This window comes from Bos grunniens, chromosome 4 (assembly GCF_055505025.1).
Source record: "Bos grunniens cultivar Pamir isolate PY7600 chromosome 4, Bosgru_T2T1.0, whole genome shotgun sequence".
Classification (NCBI taxonomy): domain Eukaryota; kingdom Metazoa; phylum Chordata; class Mammalia; order Artiodactyla; family Bovidae; genus Bos; species Bos grunniens.
Window position 1 is genome coordinate 80,146,411 of NC_141168.1, and position 14,593 is coordinate 80,161,003.

At 40.5% G+C, this 14,593-nt stretch overlaps 1 long non-coding RNA gene across 6 annotated transcripts in view; it reads right to left on the reverse strand.

Annotated features, from left to right (window-relative positions):
- LOC147374434 (uncharacterized) overlaps positions 1 to 14,593 on the reverse strand; it is a 288,128-nt gene that overhangs the window by 273,331 nt on the left and 204 nt on the right. For 5 of the 6 annotated variants that reach the window (XR_015163245.1, XR_015163242.1, XR_015163239.1 and 2 more), the window contains exons 2-4: positions 14,509 to 14,581; positions 7,755 to 7,824; positions 6,477 to 6,601 (exon numbers count right to left, since the gene is read on the reverse strand). This is a non-coding gene — a long non-coding RNA (uncharacterized LOC147374434). The remainder of the gene's footprint in view (positions 1 to 6,476; positions 6,602 to 7,754; positions 7,825 to 14,508; positions 14,582 to 14,593) is intronic. The other variant, XR_015163244.1, reaches the window with a different exon arrangement.

The following is a 14,593-nucleotide window of genomic DNA, read 5'->3' on the forward strand; positions in this document are numbered from 1 at the left end:
AATATTGGATGAGGAATAGATACAATTATCAAACAAGAGTCTAAAACGTGCTCATGAATGTATGAGGATTTAATTTGTGATAAAAGTTGCAACATTTACAAGTGGGGAAAGAATGAACTAGTCTAACAACAGCATTGGAAATGAGTGACTCAGTTCAGTTCAGTTCAGTTCAGTCGCTCAGTCGTGTCCAACTCTTTGCAACCCCATGAATCACAATGCCAGGCCTCCCTGTCCGTCACCAACTCCCGGAGTTCACCCAAACTCATGTCCATTGAGGTGGTGATGCCATGCAGCCAGCTCATCCTCTGTCGTCCCCTTCTCCTCCTGCCCACGATCCCTCCCAGCATCAGGGTCTTTTCCAATGAGTCAACTCTTCACATGAGGTGGCCAAAGTATTGGAGTTTCAGCCTCAGCATCAGTCTTTCCAATGAACACCCAGGACTGGTCTCCTTTAGGATGGACTGGTTGATCTCCTTGCAGTCCAAGGGACTCTCAAGGGTCTTCTCCAACACCACAGTTCAAAAGCATCAATTCTTCCGCGCTCAGCTTTCTTGACAGTCCAACTCTCACATCCATACATGACCACTGGAAAAACCATAGCCTTGACTAGATGGACCTTTGTTGGCAAAGTAATGTCTCTGCTTTTGAATATACTATCTAGGTTGGTCATAACTTTCCTTCCAAGGAGTAAGCGTCTTTTAGTTTCATGGCTGCAATCACCATCTGCAGTGATTTTGGAGCCCCCCAAAATAAAGTCTGACACTGTTTCCACTGTTTACCCATCTATTTCCCATGAAGTGATGGGACCAGATGCCATGATCTTCATTTTCTGAATGTTGAGCTTTAAGCCACCTTTTTCACTCTCCACTTTCACTTTCATCAAGAGGCTTTTTAGTTCCTCTTCACTTTCTGCCATCAGGGTGGTGTCATCTGCATATCTGAGGTTATTGATATTTCTCCCGGTAATCTTGATTCCAGCTTGTGCTTCTTCCAGCCCAGTGTTTTTCATGATGTACTCTGCATATAAGTTAAGTAAGCAGGGTGACAATATACAGCCTTGATGTACTCCTTTTCTTATTTGGAACCAGTCTGTTGTTTCATGTCCAGTTCTAACTGTTGCTTCCTGATCTGCATATAGGTTTCTCAAGAGGCAGGTCAGGTGGTCTGGTATTCCTATCTCTTTCAGAATTTTCCACAGTTTATTGTGATCCACACAGTCAAAGGTTTTGGCATAGTCAATAAAGCAGAAATAGATGTTTTTTCTGGAACTCTCTTGCTTTTTTGGTGATCCAGCAGATGTTGGCAATTTGATCTCTGGTTCCTCTGCCTTTTCTAAAACCAGCTTGAACATCTGGAAGTTCACAGTTTATGTATTGCTGAAGCCTGGCTTGGAGGATTTTGAGCATTACTTTACTAGCGTGTGAGATGAGTGCAGTTGTGCAGCAGTTTGAGCATTCTTTGGCATTGCCTTTCTAAGCATTTACAAAACTGTCAGATTTATAAGTCATATCGTACACTATAAGGTTAACTCTTCACTTACTACTGAATCCTTTAATTCCCGTCCTTCTTTTCACTTCCGCAAATTCATTGTTGATTTTCCTCATCTTTACTATAGGTTCCTCCTCTCCCTTTCTGTTCTGTCAAGAATGAAGCATACTTGTCTTTCCCATCTTAAACAGCTAGTAACAACAGAAGAAAAGCTCTCCACCCCACCTGCTTCTTGGAGCTACCACCATATTGGTTTCCTTGATGGAAAGAGTTGCCACTGTTACTGTCTGTGCTTCTTCCCCTCTGGCTCCCCCTCCTGCAGCAGCCTGCCTTCAGACCCCAGGACTCCCACTGGTCTCTGGAAACAGATTCTGGACTAAAGGGGTTTGAGGACGTTGTCTCAGGAGACGCACTAGTAAAGAATTGAAGGGGCAGGATTGAGCAGAGGGAGAAAGCAACCTACAGTGTATTAATAGTTCCTGCTGAGGCCCCAGTTGATCCTGTGGGGGATCCCTCACTTGGAATCCCTCCAAGTGAAGCAAGGGTGCTAGGCCTTTAAGCCCCCACATCAGACAGTTGCTGGGCTGGGCTGCCTTACGTGTGGTGGTGCCCTGCAACTGAGGACAGCTGCCAATGCAGATGGAGACTCTTGGCTGAGAATGGAGTGACTGGTCCTACAGCAGGGACCTGGGTGAACCACAGTATCTGCTCCATCATTGCTCCAGGGACTCACAACCACTAGCTCTCTAGGTAATTTCTCCCTATCAGGGAAAAAGTTTGCCAGTGGTCTGATTGGCCTGATTTCCTAGAGGGAAAATTATGAGAGAAGGGCTGGTAAGATGAACTACAGCCCCTCAGATCAGCTGAGTCTGATCTCAGAACTAAAACTGATACTCACCATCTCTCTCTCTACCCCCATTCTAGACTCCCTCTTCCCTTAGCCAACACCTCTGCTGGTCCAGGCAGTTTGCCTGGCTGGATGTGAGCTACACCATCATTCCTGGAGGCTGAAGCTCCTGGTTACTATGCCATCTCCAGGCGATGGCTGCTTCTCCACACGCCATTGACACCAGGCGTGGCGGTGCCACAGGCATCCCAGTGGATCAACTGAGGGCTAAACATGTTCATTCCTCCCGCACTGGGTAACAGCTGTCCTGCCTCCCCCTGAAGATGGGATCCATCCCCACTGCTGGGAGGGTGGCTCCTTTCTTTCGCTGCTAGAGGATCTTAGGTGGCAGCAGGAGTCCCTGCTACTGTTACCGGGAATGAGAGCCTCTAGATCTGTGGAATCTACAACTATATGGGTGGAAAACACAGATTCCTTCAAAGTGGATCATTTTGAGTTGTTGTAATCAGAGCCACTCGTACTTTAACCCTTTGGTTCCCAGGCTCCAGAATTCTCCCTACTGTGGACACAGCTCCATGGAATACTAGTTGATTAAGGTTGTAGATGACACCCTGGAAGGTGTAGATGATACCCTGGAAGGTGGTTACATCCTCTCTGGGTGCCCCCTTACCCGCAAGCTGGCACCTCGGCTTATGCTTTTAAGAGGCCAATCCATCTCCATCAGGCTGCTTGGTTCTGAGTTGTTCAATAAAGTGATAGGCCCTGCAGATCCCTTGATTGTGGGCAAGGCCAGGATAGTGTGAAGCAAGAGAGGCATGTGGGGTGCAACGCTCAAGAGGCACCCATCTCAGGCCACATCTTTCCACACAAATTGACTGATCAGGCCCACCAATAAGGGCTCTGCCCATCAGGTGGCCAGCCCTGAAAATTTCCCACAATATGAAAGGGATTATAGTGAAAAGTAATCATCTCCCCTCAGTCTCCATTTTACTTCCCCCTGAAAGATAAACATGATTGTAGATAGCACATATATCTCTAGAAAATCTATGCATATACACGCACATACACATATACTATACACACGTGACCATTTTATCTACAGATTTTTAAATACTTTGTTCATAACCTTAGTTTTAAAAATTTATCATAGCTTAGAGAAGTGATTTCATTGATTATATAGAGCTATCATTGTATATAGAGTGAGAGCGGTCATTGTATATATAGATCACTATAATTTATTGGTGGACATTTAGGTTGTTTCAATCTTTTGTTATGAAAACAGCATTGTAATAGATATGACACAATTTAAGTTTTGACAGATGAATTAAGATTTAAATATTATGGCATTTCAATTTTTGAGTGAGAGTAAGCATCTCTTCATATGTGAAAGACATATTTCCATCTTTGGTGGATGATTGGTTAATATCATTTGCTTATTTTAATTGGTTTATAGATTTTTTCTCTGTTTAGTGGCTCTTTTACTTTATTTTATAATTTGTGTTATAATTTTTGTTGTATAAATTTACCTTTTATGTTTTTATTTATGATGTCTGTGCCCTTTTTGCTAGACTCACATAAACTCATATTTTACTTTAGTATTTTATCATTTCATATCCTACATTTACATCTCTTTAGCATTTTAAATGGAGAAGGCAATGCCAAGCCACTCCAGTAATCTTGCCTAGAAAATCCCATGGATGGAGGAGCCTGGTGGGCTGCAGTCTATGGGGTCGCTAGGAGTCGGTCGTGACTGAGCGACTTCACTTTCGCTTTTCACTTTCACGCAGTGGAGAAAGAAATGGCAACCCACTCCAGTGTTCTTGCCTGGAGAGTCCCAGGGATGGCAGAGCCTGGTGGGCTGCTGTCTATGGGGTCACACAGAGTCGGACACGACTGAAGCGACTTAGAAGCAGCATTTTAAAAATATAAAAGCAGATTGGATGGATACTTTTTAGTTGTTAAACCATCACTTACTGAAAAATCTATCTCTTCCTCAATTATATAAAGTGCCTTTCAGTTCAGTTCAGTCGCTCAGTCGTGTCCGATTCTTTGGGACCCCATGAATAGCAGCATGCCAGGCCTCCCTGTCCATCACCAACTCCCGGAGTTCACCCAGACTCACGTCCATCAAGTCAGTAATGCCATCCAGCCATCTCATCCTCTGTCGTCCCCTTCTCCTCCTGCCCCCAATCCCTCCCAGCATCAGAGTCTTTTCCAATGAGTCAACTCTTCACATGAGGTGGCCAAAGTATCGATGTTTCAGCTTTAGCATCATTCCTTTCAAAGAACACCCAGGGCTGATCTCCTTCAGAATGGACTGGTTGCATCTCCTTGCAGTCCAAGGGATTCTCAGGAGTCTTCTCCAACACCACAGTTCAAAAGCATCAGTTCTTCAGTGCTCAGCCTTCTTCACAGTCCAACTCTCACATCCATACATGACCACTGGAAAAACCATAGCCTTGACTAGACGAACCTTTGTTGGCAAAGTAATGTCTCTGGCCTTGAATATGCTATCTAGGTTGGTCATAATGTTCCTTCCAAGAAGTAAGCGTCTTAATTTCATGGCTGCAGTCATCATCTGAAGTGATTTTGGAGCCCAGAAAAATAAAGTCTGACCCTGTTTCCACTGTTTTCCCATCTATTTCCCATAAAGTAATGGGACCGGATGCCATGATCTTCATTTTCTGAATGTTGAGTTTCAAGCCACCTTTTTCACTCTCCACTTTCACTTTCATCAAGAGGCTTTTGAGTTCCTCTTTACTTTCTGCCATAAGGGTGGTGTCATCTGCATATCTGAGGTTATTGATATTTCTCCTGGTAATCTTGATTCCAGCTTGTGCTTCTTACAGCCCAGTGTTTCTCATGATGTACTCTGCATATAAGTTAAATAAGCAGGGTGACAATATACAGCCTTGATGTGCTCCTTTTCCTATTTGGAACCAGTCTGTTGTTCCATGTCCAGTTCTAACTATTGCTTCCTGACCTGCATACAGATTTCTCAAGAGGCAGATCAAGTGGTCTGGTATTCCCATCTCTTGAAGAATTTTCCACAGTTTATTGTGATCCACACAGTCAAAGGCTTTGGCATAGTCAATAAAGCAGCAATAGATGTTTTTCTGGAACTCTCTTGCTTTTTCCATGCCTTTATCCTATGATAAATTCAGTTCAGTTCAGTCACTCAGTCATGTGTGACTCTTTGCAACCCCATGGACTTCAGGATGCCAGGCTTCCCTGCCATCACCAACTCCCAGAGCTTACTCAAACTCATGTCCATTGAGTTGGTGATGCCATCAAGCATCTCATCCTCTGGCATCCCCTTCAATGTCATCCTCTGTCAATGGTAAATTGACATAATTTGTGGCTCAGATGGTAAAGCGTCTGCCTGTAGTGCGGGAGACCCGGGTTCGATCCCTGGGTTGGGAAGATCCCCTGGAGGAGGAAATGGCAACCCACTCCAGTACTCTTGCCTGGAAAATTCCATGGACTGAGTAGCCTGGTAGGCTACAGTCCATGGGGTCTCAAAGAGTCGGACATGACTAAGTGACTTCATTTCTTCAAAATCTATTTCTGTGATTTCTCTTCTGTTCATTAATCTCTAAGTTTGGATAGATCGGCTGGAGGAGGGCATGGTAACCCACTCCAGTATTCTTACCTGGAGAATCCCATATATAGAAGAGCCTGGAGGGCTGCAATCCATAGGATTGCAAAGAGTTGGACATGACTGAGTGACTAAGCACAGCACAGCACATTACCTAATTAATTTTAACAATGTTTTACTCTTTAATAACTCTCACTCCCACTCACTATAACTTTATGTATGAATGTTCATATTGGCTGACCACTCCATAATATATTTATTAAAAATTTTTTTTCTAGGATACATAAAATGACTTAATATGCAAAGTTATTGAGACAATTTCCTAGTTTAAAATGTAGAGGCAATAGTTATTTTCCTCTTCTTCTGTCACCATTCCTATACTTTCTCACCGTTAGCTAGGACTTCACTCTAGGTCACTTGCTTCTTAAGGTTTGGAACTCTCATATGCTTTAATATTGCCAGTGGGTTTACTGCAATAAGACTCCTCAGCTCTCAAGAAAATACCAGAAGATGATCCAAGGAACCGCATCAATATATACATACCCCATCTTCCCACACTGTGTTGCAGCAGCCCCTCTTTAAGGTATTCAAGACCACGTTCAATGACAATGGTAACTCCTTCCTTTGCCTACTTTCCATCCAAAAAGAAAAATAGAAAAACAAAATACCTGTGAAGAAAGATCAGATCTGTGTTTACTAGAAGCAGGTGTTGAGGAGCGGAAATTGGCTGATGGTGGTCAAAGGTACAAATTTCTAGTTATAAGATAGATAAGTACTGGAGACATAATGTGCAACATGACTACAAAAATATATATATATTGCTGTATTCTATATAAAAGTTGAAGTAAATATTAAAAGTTCCCATCATAAGGGTAAAAAAACACATTTTAAAAATATATGAGATGATGGATGTTAAACTTATTTTGGTAATCGTTTCACAATATACACAAGTCAAATAATTATGTTGTACACCTTACAGCATATAGCATATAAGCAATTATACAATAGTATAGATCAATTAAGGGCTTCCCTGGTGGCTCAGACTATAAAGAATCTGCCTGCAATGCAGGAGACCCGGGTTCAGTCCCTGGCTAGGGAAGATTCTCTGGAAAAGGGAAAGGGAACCCACTCCTGTATTCTTGCCTAGAGAATTCCATGGACAGAAGAGCCTGGAGGGCTATACTCCATGGGGTTGCAAAGAGTTGGACATGACTGAGTGACTAACACACACACGTAGATCAATTAAGTCTCAATAAAACTGGAAAAAAGTAAATTAACAGAAATACAAACCTTAAACATACTTTTAAATGTAATTATTTAGGAAAGAAAGTTAATTTATATAATTGTGTGTGTATGCTCAGTCATGTCCAACTCTTTGTGACCCCATGGACTGCAGCCTGCTAGGCTCCTCTCTCCATGAAAATTTCCAGCCAAGAATACTGGGGTGGGTTGCCATTTCCTACTCCAATTTATATAGGTAATTAACATAATATTAGAGCATGTGCGAGTGTACTAAGTTGCTTCAGTCAAGTCTGACTTTGTATGACTGTATGGACAATAGCCTGCCAGGCTCTGCTAGCCATGGGATTCTCCAAGGCAGGAATACTGGAGTGTATTGCAATGCTCTCCTCCAGGGGGATCTTCCCCATCCAGGGATCAAACCTGTGTCTCCTGCGACTCCTGTGTTATAGGCAGACTCTTTACCTTTGAGTCACTGGGAAGCCCACTAGAGCATGTAATGAATCATAAAGAGCTAAAATTTCCAAGGCAATTTTGATTTCCAAACAAGTCACACAAATCTCTGTAGGGGAAAGAGAGTACCATGCCTGGTTACTTGCTTTGGAGTATGAGGGCCTTCATACTCTTCTGCTTCTAAGAGTGGAACAGCACCCTGAGAACAAAATAAAGTATCTCCTTAATCTATCTTGCCATAGTTGAATACACACACACTTTTAATAGTTCATTTCCCGTACTCATGTAGTTCTATGGTAAGAAGTGTATCATCGGATATGCCACTCATTGGCCTCATGTCCCTGTGACCCGCATTAGCTATCCGAGATGACTGTTTGACCCTGCCCGCTCCCTCCTTTGTCTTGTCGCTCAGTCACTGCATCTTCCTAAGCCGCCACGCCTTGTGCAGTACACCCTGTTCCGCCTTCCACGGGGCCTCGGCTTCACTCTAGCCTCCTGTCTTTCCGGGCCACCATTCCTTCTGAGAGTCAACTTTGGATTTCTTGTGCCACATTTCCCTGTTTGCGTCTTCTGTAAAATTTTCTGTTGCTCTTTCACAAGGAATTTTTTTTGTCTTGGTTACTCTATTTCCTTATAGACTCTGTTATGGTTAATGATCAGAATTACGACATATTTTTATACTTCTAACATAGTATTTCTAACGCTCACTTTGTTGTGGCTATTGCAGAAATTCCAAATGTATAGCACTAAAGATTAGGTTAATAAACTTTTATGATTAAAATGAACTCATTTCTTTTGTACATTAGTCCTCCAGCTATAGTGGTTTTGGGCTGTGTGTGTAGTGGAAACAAAGAATTAATGAAAATTTTGAAACAACTTCTCATTTATGAAAGGAAGTTAAATACTTCAAACTCTATAATGCCTAAATTAAATACCAGGATTATCCCACTATGAAATGGGGCATTCAAATTCCAGTCCTATTCAAGGTACACAGATAAATCTGCATTTTGGAAGTTCTCCCTGAAAAAAACTAGTTGTAAGCAACCATTTGATTGATTAGACACATTTCATACATCAAAAGCACTGACCTAAAAGATCCAGACAGAAAACCAACCTCTTTGAATAATCAGATTGTCTGCTCTGTACTAGGTCCTGGGAAGAATTCAAAATAATCTGAAGCCTTTGCTTTGTATACATACATGAAAAGTTAAATTAAATATATAACAAGCAAGCCAAATGTCAAAAATAGTACCTTTTTTCAGACACATGCTATAGACAGTATTCAGTTGAAACTTGTGAGAAATTAGAAATCACATGAGCAGTTATTCTGTAGGTCTTTTACTGTTTTATTTCAAAAGGTTATTCTTATTGTACTGTAATTTAAACTGAGGTTTAGAATTCAGAGATGTTTTAAAAAGAGAAATGGCAAAATAAGGAGTGGAGAACAGGAGTAATGTAGGGGAAAGCAAGAAAAAGAAGGGGAAGTGAAAGGGACAGAAGTGAATATACAAGGAAGAGAGAGAATGTCATGAGTAAGAGCCTTTCTGCTGAGGTGCATCTAAGCCACAGGTCCCGGGATGCCCTCGGGAATAGGACAGAATGTGGAGGCTTGGATGGAAAACAAGTTCACGTGAGCTAATGACTTAATTTACCTTAGTCCCCATTTTCTTCCTTTCTATAAAGGAAGACTCTGACCCCAATGACCACCAAGACTCCTTTTTACTTGAAAATACTAAAAGTCTATGAGAGGTCACACTCTAAGCCAGGTGGCAGCTGGGCAATTCAAGTATGTGTTTACATTCTAAACATGTTCCAAAAGCACCCTGTAGAGTTTGAAAAGGCCCCTGAATTTGTCCATCAAAAATTCTTAAATATGAGCTGCCCTTTGGACTTTGTCAAAGTGTTTCTTCTTTTGTAACAGACCTCTGTCTGAAAAAGCCATCTGGGAAATATTCACCTCAAGTTTCCTTGTAGGGTGGAAACACGGTTGCTTGCTAACTGCCTAGAATGAATACAAACCCACCCAGTGGTCATCAACTGCCATCAAAACTCTAACTCACTTCAGTTTGGAGGAGACATGTGTGTTGGGATGGGGCCCATTCAATTAGTCTATTTTAGCTGAACTCAAGTGAAGCAAGGCTTAAGCCAATTCTTAACAAATACACCAGATTTTAGCATCTGGAAGGAAACTTATCCAAAACAAATTCTATGATCCATATAACATGTAGCTCTGGTGTGTTATCTGATTCCTGAGCAGTGACCATACTCTGGACAAGTAGGACGAACTTTTAACCCAACAAATGACAATTTAGCAAACAACAGCTGCCCGGCCCTTTCACTAGTAGACCTATAAAAACACAAATAAAATAAATTGTGTTTACACTTATTAAATAATGGCTATTTTTTATTTCTTTTCTTCTTTAGTCTGCAGAAAATAAGAAAGCTTGCAGCAATCACAAGGTTCAGCTCTTCTTCAGGAGATAAACCACGCCTTAGAAAAGCAAATAAGATTAACGTCTTTTCTTCTTTGGCTCAACTGGCTATTTGATTCTATCTTGAGCTCTGCTTTGAATCTTTTCTAAGGCAAAGCAGAATCTGTCTTGGATGGTTTTTTTAACAATGTGGGTTATACTATGTTTTATGACTAATTAAAATGAGACTGAAAACTGCATAATGGTGTCTCAAATTAATTCACCGCCCATTTGGTCCACCCAAGACTTGCCTCAGCAGGTTTTGCCTAATCCTGTAGTCCTAGGCACTGCCAGGTGGTTATTGATTGAATTTGCAGATTTGGTTACAGCAAATGACACTATGTGGCCTGCTTCTTAATTACTTAATGCAGTCTCTATCAGTCATGACAATAGCACATTAAAACAGGTGGCATAAATTCAGCTGCAATGAGCCTGGTGGAGGCAATTTTTATAAAAGCTGTTCTACCCAAATGGGAGGATCTCAAATTCAGTTAGGCAAAGTATTTCAGTGAAAATAATGCATTATCTTAAAAGCCATGTGGATGATTTTATCTGTTATATATGAAATGACCAAATGAAAAAATTAAATTGATAACAACAGCATAAATGTCTATATATTAGGGTCTGGGTGGGCAGGATAGTATTTTGCCTGACAGCAAGCTCCTTTTTAAACTAGGATAAACAGGGGACATGATGTCTAATTATCAAGCAGGATTCAGGGAAGCACGTCTACATACTAGATATGGACGTTGAGTAACCCACAAGGCAGGAAATAAATTTAACTATAGTATCTATCAGTTTTATTAGAGTTTTAATACTTTATTATAATTTGAAATAAATTTACTTTTTGTTTTTTATTCATTTTTGGTTGGAGCTGACTGGTTAGCTGTTTGGTCCAAAAACATTACAAGGAAGAAGCCAATGATGAAGATTTAGTAAAAACGCCCAAAGTCAGCAGTCAGTGTATAGAAAAGGGCTTTAAAAGATTTTCTTCAAGATTGTTAAATGTCCATGAATGGTTGAAAGTTGGGTGCGTTTTCTTACCGATTCATCATGTCATACTGCCTGGATGTTCATGTGCTTCTATTAGGGCCTTTGCCTATCAATCTTGGGTCTTGCATTTTTTGAGTGATAGTCAGAGCCCAGAATCAAAATGTTGTGCTACATGTCACTCAATAGCATATCCATTCCTAGTTTTTCAAAAAATGCCACTGAAACTACAAAAAGAGATCCAAATTGTTTTTTCAAAGGTTAATTATTGCCAGGATATAATTGCTTTTATAGCCTCATTAGTCTAACACTTGGAATGCTTAATATATTCTATTATCAAAGTTATATTTCATATTGATTCTGTGGCATGTAAGGGAGGTAAAAGGAAGGGATGGGTCCACTAGAAGGATAAGGTTACTACTCTTCACTAACCAAGTTTGTTACTAAGAATGAAAAAAAATATCATAGGAACTAGTTTTTGGTCAGAAAGTTATTCACAATAGAGATACAGCCAGCAAGACTTTTCAGACCTTGGTTACTGAGTCAAAGACCAAGTTTTGAAATGTCTGGTGTATTGCTAAACTCCAACAGCTAGGCTTTCTTGCCTACTTATTCATCAGACTCATGTACTCAAGATCATGAGACGATAGCATTTCTTTAAAAATAAAGGAATTGGGCAATTCTCTTGTGGCACATGCAAACCACAGCTCCTGTGTCCGTTGAACTACTCTGCTGAGTGGCTTCGTCTTCAATGGCAGTGACGTACAAGTTCCTCCTCACCGACCCTGCTGCCATCTGTCATCCCGATTCCACCTACAGCGCATTATCTGAGCCACACTGAGCAGGTTTTACCCTGGCCGAGGTCACTGCCCAGCCAATCAGAACTGATGGGGTCACTGCAAATATCCAAATTACTTCCAAATGGAGGTGCTGACAGACACTGTTAATGAGGGCTGTTTTGTCAGACTTGTTGATGACCTTTGACAACACTGCTCTTCCAGACTGCCAAGAGTCGTCTAGTTTTTCTCCCTGTGACATTTAGGTGGTATCTGATACTTAAATGCACTTTTGAGGGTAATCTGAATACAGTGTCCAAAGATAAATTTGCACAAGCGATAAAATCGAGAGTATCGTTATCCATTCATTAGCTAAGAAAATATTTTAGTCACTTTTCTTAAGACAGATCTAAACCTGTACCTCTGCATAACTATTATTAGAGAAGCAGATGTTAGATACTTTAAACTATATAATTGTAAGTGTAGTACAATGATAATAACAGTGCAAATACTTTTACTTCTAAAAAATGTCACATACTTATTTTTCCATTTGTATCCTGTGCTGATCAGTGAGTTTCTGAATATGAGAGAAAATAGATTATTCAAAGCTATAATTTACATTCTAAAATAATGACATCTGCGTCTGCTTGGATATTGTGATAAAACAACCAGGCTTATTACCAAATAGGCTCTTTAATCATAGCCTTGACCTTAACATTAGATAACATTTCCAGTTATCTTTTGTAATAAATCAGCCAAGCCTCAACATTCTCAAGAAGTCACTTAAAATTATAAGGCATTAGAGTGTCTGTGTGTGTGTGTGTGTGTGTGTGTGTGTGAGAGAGAGAAGTTAGGAAACATATATAGGTAGATCAATGACAAGTCTACAGTTCAATAAGACATTCAGCTTTAAAAAGTGTAATATATAATTTTGTTCTTTCATTTTAAAACTATTCTATCCAGAAGCTTTCTATTTATTTCCATATTTTTAGGTATGCATGTCTCTGAGTTCTACTTACATACCACTTTGTTTAATAATTCTTCACACTTTCTTGATTCTTTGTTTTAATTGTCTAAGAGTTTAAATTATGTGAAGAGAGATCCTTGTATAATTCTATTTCTTAGCTTCCAGCGTGGGCTCCATTGCCTGTATTCTGCTTCCTCAACTAAATTTAATCTCTCTTCTCATAAGCAAACACTTAACCACCTCGTGCCTCTCTCAGGATTCTGTCATTCGCCTTTCTTCCAACTTAAATCTGGAAGGTTGCTTCACGACTTTAGATCAAATTATATTTAGTTTCAGAAATTTCCTTACAATAGCCACAACCTAGGAAATACTGTCTATTCTCCCTGAAAGTCACAGATGATCACCTTAGAGATTTACTCTATCAATCCTCTTATTTTCTTTTTTTTCAGTAAAAATTATATCTGTAAACTTGGTCTTTTTCTTTCTTCAAAAAAAGTTTAATGGAGTCAATTTTTATGCTCCCTTTCTTTTGTAGTTCAACATCTATTTTTACAAACCATTTACTATAAAGGACCAAAGACATTTAGAACATGACTTATGATCGAATATCTGGGGAACAAATACAAAATTAGCTATGAGACAAAGATAAATTCAACATAAGACTTAATATAGATACAAAATTCTACAGAAGATGATCATCAGCATTCTTTATCCTTTGTAATTTTCCTTGAGTTATGCCATCCTTCCTTGTAGCTTCAACTCTCTGCTTCTAGAGAGCCTCTTAGTGACTCCTGTGCCAGTTCTGAAGGCTTTTGTATGAATGTCCTCCTGGTCTTGTATCTGATGACCTCATATTGGTAACCATGGTGGTGGTATTTATACCACAGAAATGGGTAAATGCTACACATTAGGGGCTTTGTTCAGAGAAGGCAATGGCACCCCACTCCAATACTCTTGCCTGGACAATCCCGTGGACTGAGGAGCCTGGTAGGCTGCAGTTCATGGGGTCCCTAAAAGTCAGACACGACTGAGCGTCTTCACTTTCACTTTTCATTTTCATGCATTGGAGAAGGAAATGGCAACCCTCTCCAGTGTTCTTGCCTGGAGAATCCCAGGACAGGGGAGCCTGGTGGGCTGCCATCTATGGGGTCACACAGAGTCGGATATGACTGAAGTGACTTAGCAGCAGCAGCAGCAGGGGCTTTGTTGGGTTTCCCTGATGGCTCAGACAGTAAAGAATCCACTTGCAATGTGGGAGGCCTGGCTTGGATTCCTGGGTTGGGAAGATCCCTTGGAGGAGGACATGGCAACCCACTCCAGTATTCTTGCCTGGAGAATCCCATGGACAGAGGAGCCTGGAGGGCTACAGTCCATGGAGTCGCAAAGAGTCGGACATGACTGAGCGACTAAGCACAGCACAAGGGCTTTGTTTTCTTTTTTTTTTTCCTTCTGGAGAGCTAGTTAAAACTTTGACTAGAACATCACTAATTTTAATTCTATCCTAATTCAGATTAAGCCTTGGTGAAAATAACTTTGCCCCCATTTGTTTTTAAAATAAACATACAAAATCACATTAATTTCATGAGTTATTGCTATGAAAAATAAAGTTTCTTGGAGAAAAGTTCTCCCTATATTATACAAAAGAGACAGGTAACTGTATGCAAAGATAAATTGTATACCTTCGAGTCTGCTTCAGTGTCCCAGTTGAAAATTGTTTCTTGTGGTTGGCAAAGAAATGAAGCAATTGTTTCACTGTGAAGCGTG